General features: G+C 42.6%; 1 protein-coding gene across 1 annotated transcript in view; it reads left to right on the forward strand.

Moving 5' to 3' along the window:
- The window catches only part of pgap6 (post-glycosylphosphatidylinositol attachment to proteins 6), a 33,201-nt gene extending 33,189 nt beyond the window's left edge, over positions 1 to 12 (forward strand). Inside the window, exon 11 of the mRNA XM_048248106.1 lies at positions 1 to 12. This exon is cut by the window's left edge and continues 646 nt beyond it. The gene's annotated coding sequence lies outside the window, so the exon portion shown is untranslated.
- Positions 13 to 12,095: the final 12,083 nt, after the last annotated feature.

Raw genomic sequence — 12,095 nt, forward strand, 5'->3', positions numbered from 1 at the left:
CTTACAACATACTCACAACATGCTTACAACCAACTCACAACATACTCACAACATACTCACAACATGCTTACAACATACAACATACTCACAACATGCTTACAACATACTCACAACATACTCACAACATGCTTACAACATACTCAACGTGCTTACAACACACTCACAACATACTCACAACATGCTTACAACCAACTCTCAACATACTTGCAACATACAATACACTTGCAACAAACTCGCAACATACTCACAACCAACTCATAACATACTCACAACCACTTGCCACTTAGAACCTTTAACACTACCGATGCATTAGAACTCAGAGACTAGTCTGAACACCACACTTAGAACCTGTAACAGATGCATTACATCTCAGGGTCTAGTCCCAGCACCACACTTAGAACCGTAACAGATGCATTACCACACTTAGAACATTTAACACTACAGATGCATTACAACTCAGACTAGTCTCAACACCACACTTAGAACCTTTAACACTACAGATGCATTAGAACTCAGAGACTAGTCTTAGATCCACAACCTACTCATGACCTTCCTACAGTCTACTCAACCTATTAACAACCAACTCGCAACCCTCCAATTCAGTCATGTACTCATTCATGTACTCATTACTCACTCATGACCTTCCTACAACCTGCCTACAGGGCTGTGAGGATGCTTTGGAACTGTCAAGGTTTTAAATACCTTTACACTTTTATAGGGGAACATTATATATTTGAGCTGTTAGACACCATTTGAGAGAAGCGTACAAGATCACTTATTAGTCTCTCTCACTCTCACACATATGTACACACACACACACACACACACACACGTACACACACACACACACATGTACACACACACATGTACAGTACACACATGTACAGTACACACAAACACACATATGTACACACATGTAAACACACACACACACATGCACACACACACACACACATGTATACACACACACACACACACACACACATGTACACACACACACACACACACACACACACACACATGTACACACACACACATGTACACACTCACTGTGTGTTCACTGTGTGCTGTTTGTGTTTCACTAATTCACCGATTGGGTTAAATGCAGAGACCAAATTTCCCTCACGGGATCAAAAAAGTATATATACTATACTATACTACTATACACACACACACACAAAGTCATGACACGCTTGTTTTAGCCACAAGGGGGTGCTGTTGGGGTGGGCCGCAATGTACACTACTGTCGACTGTACTGTGCAGTCTCTTCCACCAGGGGGTGCTGTTTCACCAGAGACCAATGGCACCTGAAGGACCTGTCTGCTGGTGCAGTTTGTTCCTACTGTAATACACACTTACTTATTGAGTTTGTTCTCTTAGGGTCCAACAATTGATGATTATATGCCTATATTTTTAGATTCTCTCTCTCTCTCTCTCTGTGTGTGTGTGTGTGTGTGTGTGTGTGTGCAAACTGCACTGAATGTTACTTCATGACCTGTATGTACTGTTTGGGTATAAGGGAAGCACTTTACTGATGAAGTTGGCATGTGTGTTAGATTGAATGTCTTACAGTAAAGTGTGAAGAATGTCTACCACTGATTGTGTGTGTGTGTGTGTGTGTGTTATGGATCTGTACTGTAGGTCTATCAGATCTCTGGAAGAAACTCTCATAAGTCTGATTGTGATGATGATGATAATGATGATGATGATGATAATGATGATGATTTGTGTGTCAAACCTTATTTTATTCATTTTCATTCTAAGGGACTTACTGAATTAAAGTCTGCCAACTTTGAAGTTTGTGATCTGTTAAATTACGGAAGGAAGTATAACCATGGTGTTATTGAATTCTCTCTTTCTCTTGGTGTTATTGAATTCTCTCTCTCTCTCTCTTGGTGTTATTGAATTCTCTCTCTTTCTCTTTGAATTAATTTCAGTTAAAACCACAAATTGCAACTGAGATTCGCATCTCATGCAGACATTACAAATACTCTAACTTTTAGACTTTTTGTTCAAAACGCAGCTGCAAGACCTGAGATGTGAACATATTTCTCTTTTTCTTTATATTGGCATTGGAGGGCCACGTCAGTGTTAAAGAATAATACAAAAAACAACGGCTATTTCCTAAAATACAATGTTTTTTTAAATACTGTATTTTCAAACACAAAACTACAAACAGAAAGTGCAAGTCTTTTTATCTATTTATAGACACCTGTGCTAGCAACCATAGCTTATAAATAAAATAATGATAAAATAAATATTAATACAAATTATAAAAACAAACAAAAAAAGCATAAAAACAGGTAGGTCTATTTCTGCTTCAATTTGTGCAAAACTATGGCATGCATCGCTTCCGCGTCATTACAAATGCACGTCTTCGTGTTTCTCGCGTGTAATACAAGTATTTTCTGAAAACTTTGTGCAGCGATTTTGGGTTTGAATCGGTCATCTCTGGATGTCTAGCAAATAGTGGAGGACAGTACAAATGAGATTTGTCACAGTACTTGGATCTATCGTCTATTTTAATCAGTATCGTTGTTTGTCGCAATTAAAAATACCCTCAAGGGCTGGATTAGATTATTATTTTAACATACGTTGCGGGCCGGACTTGTGCCGGACATGGGGCGAATTTGGCCCGCGGGCCGGGAGTTTGAGACCCCTGCACTAGTGTTTAACATGCGCCCCAATACTGCCGTGGTAATTAAGTCACTAATGTTTAACATGCGCCCCAATACTGCCGTGGTAATTAAGTCACTAATGTTTAATGCCGTGGTAATTAAGTCACTAATGTTTAACATGCGCCCCAATACTGCCGTGGTAATTAAGTCACTAGTGTTTCCCTACACAGCTGACCCAGTTAGGCACTGTCACCATACCATTGAATTTCCTCTTGGGGATCAATAAAGTATCTATCTATCTATCTATCTATCTATCTATCTCATACGTGACTCATTCCCTAGACAGCTTTTCATTATGCTCTGCACAGACGGTGCCAGTCATCTCGGTACAGTCGCAGGCTGCTCCTGTGACCCAGAGTGGAATTCACACTACACAGTACAGCGCCATCACCACATGCTATAGACCCTTTCAACAATAAAAACAAAAACAACTTGATGCTTGAACATTCTATTTGGTTCCCAATCCACTTCCTCTGTATTAAAGGTCCAGTATGTAGTAAATAATAGAAAATAAACTGTAACCATTCCAAAAATGATCACCATATGTTGTCAGAGAGTAAGGAAACACAATGAATTGAAGTAATGGCTTATCTGACAACATTACTCTAACCCCGTAAAACCCATGAAAAAAATGAGTTACTGGGCGGAATCTCTTGGAATGTTTTGAACGATTAATTCTAGAATAGCGTATTAAAAATGGGCCTATTTGGGTTGCCAAATCAGCAAAGGCCACCTGTCAACAGCTGTCAGTTGTAGTCATGAACGCCTACGAGAGGCAGGCAAATTTCCAAAATTAAAACAAGAAAAAAAATAAGTGGACATCGGAGGAGCTTCCTGAGATGGTGACGTCTTCATCAAACGAATATCAAGTGTGACGCAGAGCTGGCCATATTTCTCCACAACAGGTAGCCTATAGGCTAAACTTCATCTGCATCGCTAACTTCAGCTAAATATGTTACGTTGGTTAGAGAGGTATGTTTTGTTTTCACTGTTTCCGTAATGTGTAGCTGGGTCATGGTTGGAGAAACGTTAAAGCAGCTGCAGGTCAACTAGTCTTCATTACATCTGGCAACCCAGAATAGGCTCGGGTCTGGTAGTCTTGAGAACGTTCACCAGTGTTTTGATTTTAGCCTACAGAACGTTCGGTAACAATCCTACAAATTGCACCTTTAAGATAACATATGGACAGAGCCGGACAGTAACGGAGTGCATTTACTTGAGTACAATTTTGAGGGATCTGTACTTTACTCGAGTATCATTTTTGGGGAGTACTCATGACTTTACTCAAGTACATTTGAGAGGCAAATATTGTACTCTTTACTCCACTACATTTCTATCCATAACCATGAGTACCCGTTACTACTTCTAAAAAAGGAAAAAAAAAAAAAAAAATCTGGAAACCCTCAATTTGTTGTTTCCCTCTCAAACGTGATTGGATTGTGCAGGCGCCACTGATTGGGACAGCCTATCAGCAATCACCTTCAGCTTTCCGCCAAAGTCAACTCCATGGTCAGATTAAGAGACAAAACCATGGATGAAGACGCAGCAGGTCCATCCCGGGAATGTGCCCACCCGTGGCCCCACCTCGCCAGACTATTTCAACTTTCTGAACAAGTTAATGATCATTTTTGCTTAAAGTGTTTCAATTACAAAATAGTATTTTTGTATTTGAAATATGTATTTTAAATACATGTATTAGAAATACTGACCATCCCTGGCAACATGGTAAAAAGATGAAAATGACTTTACTTGATTTTACTTCCAATTCCTTTTACATTCTCCAAGGTATTAACATTAACATTTTTCATAACCCCATGTACGTTTCTGTACATAAATGTAAGCACTGTGGCAGTAGTAATGCAACATTTAGAAAATGTAGGCTACTCTTGATACTCAAGTACTTTTAAAAACAAGTACTTCAGTACTTTTACTTAAGTAGACATCTGACTGTTGTACTTTTTTACCATGTTGCCAGGGATGGGCAGTATTTCTAATGCATGTATTTAAAATACATATTTCAAATACAAAATACTATTTTGTAATTGAAACACTTTAAGCAAAAATTATCATTAACTTGTTCAGAAAATTGAAATAGTCTGGTGAGGTGGGGCCACAGGTTGGCACATTCTCGGGATGGACCTGTTGCGTCTTCATCCATTGTTTGGTCCATGGTTTCGTCTCTTATCTAAATCTGACCATGGAGTTGACTTTGGCGGAAAGCTGAAGGTGATTGCTGATAGGCTGTCCCAATCAGTGAAGCCTGCACAATCCAATCACGTTTGAGAGGGAAACAACAAATTGAGGGTTTCCGAGATTTTTCTTTTTTCCTTTTTTTTTGAAGAAGTAACTGGTACTCACGGTTATGGATAGAAATGTAGTGGAGTAAAGAGTACAATATTTGCCTCTCAAATGTACTTGAGTAAAGTCATGAGTACTCCCCAAAAATGATACTGGAGTAAAGTACAGATCCCTCAGAATTGTACTCAAGTACTGTACTCAAGTAAATGTACTCCGTTACTGTCCAGCTCTGGTATGTGTGTGTGTGTATGTGTGTGTGTGTGTTTGTGTGTGTGTCTCTGTGTGTGTGTGTATGTGTGTGTGTGTGTGTGTGTGTTACAGCCTACAGCCTCTTATCTTGATATCATATTACCAGTAAGGAAGACAAATCTCATCATCTACTTCTTGTAAGTAAGCTTCCATGCGTCACTAGAACCCTCCTCATATCTTCCACTCTTGTGTGTGTGTGTGTGTGTGTGTGTGCTCTGCAGCTCTGCTGGGGAGAGATGCCCAGATGGGGAGAGAGGCCCAGATAGGAGCAGCTCTGCTGGGGAGAGAGGCCCAGATAGGAGCAGCTCTGCTGGGGGGAGATGCAGGGAGGAGGTGGGGGAGGTCTGGTGGAGCTGAGGAGTGTTCAGCGGAGGTCATGGTACATGATGATGAATTTACACAGAATTAAAGCAGGCATAGCCACAAAACCACATGCACTCACACATTCACACATACACACACGCGCACACACACATTCACACACACACACACACACACACAGACAGACAGACAGACAGACACACACACACACACACACACTAGCAAAGGTGCCAAAGACGAAGGAGACAGACAAATAGAGAGAGAGTGAGAGAGAGAGAGAAGGAGGGAGAAAGTTCATCAGAGGTCATGGTAAATCATATTACTACATATGTTTCCATGGTAACTCTCTAGGAGTTATCTCTGCTAAATATTGCCCCTCTCTCTCTCTTTCTCTCTCTCTCTCTACAGTAAGTTACGGCAGAGGATTTCTGACTTGTACAAATTGATACAAAGAACCACACACAGACACACACACTCACATTCAAATGCTTTAAATTAGATCTGAAGACTGAGTGAATGAGTGAGTGAGTTTGTGAGAATGAGGGGTGAGATCCTACCCCACCAGATATAAATCAAAGTGTCAGAAAGCAGAAACTCTTGAGGTTGTAAGCCACAGTGCAGCCTGATCTCTCTCCCCACCCCCTGATGTGTCTTACAGTAGGTGTGTTAGGACTGCCAAGTGATACATAAACAAACAGACGATGCATCTAATTACTTACACACAACTCTGGAAAATATGAGGAGGCCACTGCACATTTGTCTGTTTGGTTGCTGAGTGACATTTAAATGAGTTGACGGTCATATTCAAAATGAGACCACTGCACATTTGAACATGACCGTCAACTCAGTCGAGTGACTCTGCTTATTTGTTTCCATGGTAACTCTCTACGAGCAGTAGGGTTATCTCTGCTAAATCTTGCAGACAGATACTCCTCCTCCTTCTGTCTCTCTCTCTCTCTCCCTCTCTCTCCTCCTCTCTCTGTCTCCCTCTCTCTCTCCTCCTTCTCTCTCCCTCTCTCTCTCTCTTTCTCTCAATGAGAGGCAGAGTCACACAGAGGGTTGTGGCAGAAGTAGCTCAATTATGTGTACACATATATACAACAGACAGTGTTAGCTCAGCGACATAATGTGAAAACAAGGCCTAAAGTAAAAGCTCACGTCAAAGCCCTGCCAGCCTCTCCTTCCCTCTGTCAATTCCACACACACACACGCAAGCAGACGCACACTCACACACACAAACAGGCCCACGCATGCACGCATGCAGACAGGCGCGCACGCACACATGGACATGGCCTATCAGTTCATATGTACATGGGCACTGCAGTGTTAAACAGGCCTCAGTTTATATGTGGATGTACATGGACACTGCAGTGTTAAACAGGCCTCAGTTCATATGTACATGAACACTGCAGTGTTAAACAGGCCTCAGTTCATATGTGTCTGTATGGACACTGCAGTGTTAAACAGGCCTCAGTTCATATGTACATGTACTGCAGTGTTAAACAGGCCTCAGTTCATATGTGTCTGTATGGACACTGCAGTGTTAAACAGGCCTCAGTTCATATGTACATGTACTGCAGTGTTAAACAGGCCTCCGTTCATATGTACATGGACACTGCAGTGTTAAACAGGCCTCAGTTCATATGTACATGAACACTGCAGTGTTAAACAGGCCTCAGTTCATATGTGTCTGTATGGACACTGCAGTGTTAAACAGGCCTCAGTTCATATGTACATGGACACTGCAGTGTTAAACAGGCCTCAGTTCATATGTGTCTGTATGGACACTGCAGTATTAATCAGGCCTCAGTTCATATGTGGATGTACATGGACACTGCAGTGTTAAACAGGCCTCAGTTCATATCTGGATGTACATGAACACTGTAGTGTTAAACAGGCCTCAGTTCATATGTACATGGACACTGCAGTGGTAATCAGGCCTCAGTTCATATGTACATGTACACTGCAGTGTTAATCAGGCCTCAGTTCATATGTGTCTGTATGGACACTGCAGTGTTAAACAGGCTTCAGTTCATATGTGTCTGTATGGACACTGCAGTGTTAAACAGGCCTCAGTTCATATGTGTCTGTATGGACACTGCCGTGTTAAACAGGCCTCAGTTCATATGTGTCTGTATGGACACTGCAGTGTTAAACAGGCCTCAGTTCATATGTGGATGTACATGGACACTTCAGTGTTAAACAGGCCTCAGTTCATATGTACATGGACACTGCAGTGTTAAACAGGCCTCAGTTCATATGTGGATGTACATGAACACTGCAGTGTTAAACAGGCCTCAGTTCATTTGTGGATGTACATGAACACTGCAGTGTTAATCAGGCCTCAGTTCATATGTACATGGACATTGCAGTGTTAAACAGGCCTCAGTTCATATGTGGATGTACATGAACACTGCAGTGTTAATCAGGCCTCAGTTCATATGTACATGGACACTGCAGTGTTAAACAGGCCTCAGTTCATATGTACATGAACACTGCAGTGTTAAACAGGCCTCAGTTCATATGTGGATGTACATGGACACTGCAGTGTTCAACAGGCTTCAGTTCATATGTACATGGACACTGCAGTGTTAATCAGGCCTCAGTTCATATGTACATGGACACTGCAGTATTAAACAGGCCTCAGTTCATATCTACATGGACACTGCAGTGTTAAACAGGCCTCAGTTCATATGTGGATGTACATGAACACTGCAGTGTTAATCAGGCCTCAGTTCATATGTACATGGACAATGCAGTGTTAAACAGGCTTCAGTTCATATGTACATGGACACTGCAGTGTTAAACAGGCCTCAGTTCATATGTACATGGATACTGCAGTGTTAATCAGGCCTCAGTTCATATATACATGAACACTGCAGTGTTAATCAGGCCTCAGTTCATATGTACATGTACACTGCAGTGTTAAACAGGCCTCAGTTCATATATGGATGTACATGGACACTGCAGTGTTAAACAGGCCTCAGTTCATATGTGTCTGTATGGACACTGCAGTGTTAAAAAGGCTTCAGTTCATATGTGTCTGTATGGACACTGCAGTGTTAAACAGGCTTCAGTTCATATGTGGATGCTCATGTACACTGCAGTGTTAAACAGGCCTCAGTTCATATGTACATGGACACTGCAGTGTTAAACAGGCCTCAGTTCATATGTACATGGACACTGCAGTGTTAATCAGGCCTCAGTTCATATGTACATGGACACTGCAGTGTTAATCAGGCCTCAGTTCATATGTGTCTGTATGGACACTGCAGTGTTAAACAGGCCTCAGTTCATATGTGTCTGTATGGACACTGCAGTGTTAAACAGGCCTCAGTTCATATGTACATGGACACTGCAGTGTTAATCAGGCCTCAGTTCATATGTACATGGACACTGCAGTGTTAAACAGGCCTCAGTTCATATGTGGATGTACATGGACACTGGAGTGTTAAACAGGCCTCAGTTCATATGTGGATGTACATGAACACTGCAGTGTTAAACAGGCCTCAGTTCATATGTACATGGACACTGCAGTGTTAATCAGGCCTCAGTTCATATGTACATGTACACTGCAGTGTTAAACAGGCCTCAGTTCATATATGGATGTACATGGACACTGCAGTGTTAAACAGGCCTCAGTTCATATGTGTCTGTATGGACACTGCAGTGTTAAACAGGCTTCAGTTCATATGTGTCTGTATGGACACTGCAGTGTTAAACAGCCCTCCGTTCATATGTGTCTGAATGGATACTGCGGTGTTAAACAGGCCTCCGTTCATATGTGTCTGTATGGATACTGCGGTGTTAATCAGGCCTCAGTTCATATGTACATGGACACTGCAGTGTTAAACAGGCCTCAGTTCATATGTACATGGACACTGCAGTGTTAAACAGGCCTCAGTTCACATGTACATGGACACTGCAGTGTTAATCAGGCCTCAGTTCATATGTACATGTACACTGCAGTGTTAATCAGGCCTCAGTTCATATGTGTCTGTATGGACACTGCAGTGTTAAACAGGCCTCAGTTCATATGTGTCTGTATGGACACTGCAGTGTTAAACAGGCCTCAGTTCATATATGGATGTAAATGGACACTGCAGTGTTAAACAGGCCTCAGTTCATATGTTTCTGTATGGACACTGCAGTGTTAAAAAGGCCTCCGTTCATATGTGTCTGAATGGATACTGCGGTGTTAAACAGGCCTTCGTTCATATGTGTCTGTATGGATACTGCGGTGTTAATCAGGCCTCAGTTCATATGTACATGGACACTGCAGTGTTAAACAGGCCTCAGTTCATATGTACATGGACACTGCAGTGTTAATCAGGCCTCAGTTCATATTTACATGTACACTGCAGTGTTAATCAGGCCTCAGTTCATATGTGTTTGTATGGACACTGCAGTGTTAAACAGGCCTCAGTTCATATGTGGATGTATGAGGTGGATGTTTTATCATGTTTGTCTCTGTTAAGATGGTAGAACATCAGCAGCATCTTTTTGGTTATGATTCAATTCAGTACAGAATGTCCTCTTTAAAATTGTCTTTATTTGTATATGTTTAAAAGTTACAAATCTTGCAGAGAAAATATATTTAGAGTATAGTAATAATGCCGGTATTTTAAAACATTTGATGGGTTAAAAATAATGTGAGACTCCGTCTGTCTCAAACAAACAGCAACAATAAAATATAATATTTATCAACAGGACAGCTGAGATGCTATAAATGGACATTTTAGCTGCATCTTCTGAAGCTACAGTAGAGAGAAGTCTGTTGAAGTCTGCTAAGTTCAGCAGCTACAGCAGACACAGGAGAGAGAAGCGTGTTGAGTTCAGGTGTTGAGTTTAGCCATCTCCAAGTCATCATAGAGGTCTTCATCTCCACTCTGCTGACCCTCTCTGCTCTGACGTCCAGAGGTCTGCTCTCCTCTTCTGCTCCTCAGCCTGAACCAGATCACAGCAGTGACCAGCCCCAGCAGCACACAGCCTATCAGTGCAGCGTACACTCTGTAGAAAGGAGAGTGCACCCCAAACGGATCCCTGTACAGAAGCCGGGTGCTTCCCTCAGACCAAAACAAAGAATGTGACTCCAGATCTGTTCCATGGACTGTCCATGTGTACACCCCACTGTCCTCTGCTGTGAGGTTGGAGATGACCAGAGAGTGATTAGTTGGCATACGCAAATAAGTCACTCGGTCTCTCAGGTCCTCAGACACAAACATGTGTTCATCCCGGTAATCAGCAATCAGAACTTGTGGTTGTAGAGCTTTCTGACGGTACCACCGAAGCTCACGTATTCTCCAAGACGTATTGAAGTAGACAGTTCCCACCCAGACACTTCCCCCACGAGAAAACATCACCTCAGTGCGGGGGTGGGACTTGGTGCAAACGTAGAGATATGTTGTCCTTATTAGGCCATGCCCACAACATTCATATATCCCAGAATGCTGTAGTGACACAGAGGGAATGATGAGGGAGTAGTCCCCAGTCTGGCTGCCATTTAGCATGTACATCGCCCCCTGTGGTTGGGTCTGATTAATGCGGAGTTGGACATGCCCTATGGGTGTCATTAAGGTCCAGTGCACTTGGCCAGGGAGATCTCCATGTGAAACGCAATGAAAAGTCAGGTTCTCGTCTTCATAAGCAAAGACCATTCCAGAACTAATCTGCATTTGCTTTTTGCTGTAACGTTGGCATTGAGCTCCTCTCCACTCGGTGCAATAGAAATTAAACTCATGTTCCCTAAATCCAGACAGAGCGGCCAGAGAGGTGTTGAGATCCACCTGCAGTCTGCCCCTCAGATCCTCCACGAGTGGCTCCAGAGAGGAGTTGGTGTCCAGGACCAGAGTCAATCCAGACCAGCCATACTGCAGGGCATCAAACCAGTCATCTCGGTACAGTCGCAGGCTGCTCTCGTGACCCAGAGTGGAATTCAGACTACACAGTACAGCGCTGTCACCATATGCTACACTTTGATAAGACTCATCTTCATCCCCTGCTGCACAGACGGTGAGACTAAAGTTTGACTGTTCTGTGATGTTTCCTCCTGTCCAGCCTTCAGCCCTGTAGTGTCCACTCTGGGACAGTGTGAGCTTGTGCATTTCAAAATAGAAATAAGAGAAATTAGAAAAAGAGTAGGAGTTCATGCACTTCACCTCGTAGCCGTCTGGCTGTGGTCTCTCTGGCTGTGAGCAGTTGACCACAAGCAGATCTCCATCTCCAGAAACCCTGTACAGCACGTATTTGTCCACCCTGGAGAACCTGGTGTTAAATTTAGCTTTGCCTCCTTCATGTCCAAACATGAGTTCAGGATCTGGACTGAGGTGGACGCCAGTGATGAAAATCAGCAGGACAAATCCACTCACACACACTGCAGGCTCCATCCGGAGTTCTGGGTTTGTGTTGAAGTTTAGTCTGTGTGTCGTTCTAATTCTACCAGACAGACTGTGAGAGCTGTGACAGCCTCATCCTGCCCTTCTATCAACCGGAACGTTGTGACGTGTGTGTGTGTGTGTGTGTGTACAGAGTTACAGAGTTACAGAGTTA

Source organism: Alosa alosa, chromosome 7 (assembly GCF_017589495.1).
Source record: "Alosa alosa isolate M-15738 ecotype Scorff River chromosome 7, AALO_Geno_1.1, whole genome shotgun sequence".
Taxonomy (NCBI): Eukaryota; Metazoa; Chordata; class Actinopteri; order Clupeiformes; family Clupeidae; genus Alosa; species Alosa alosa.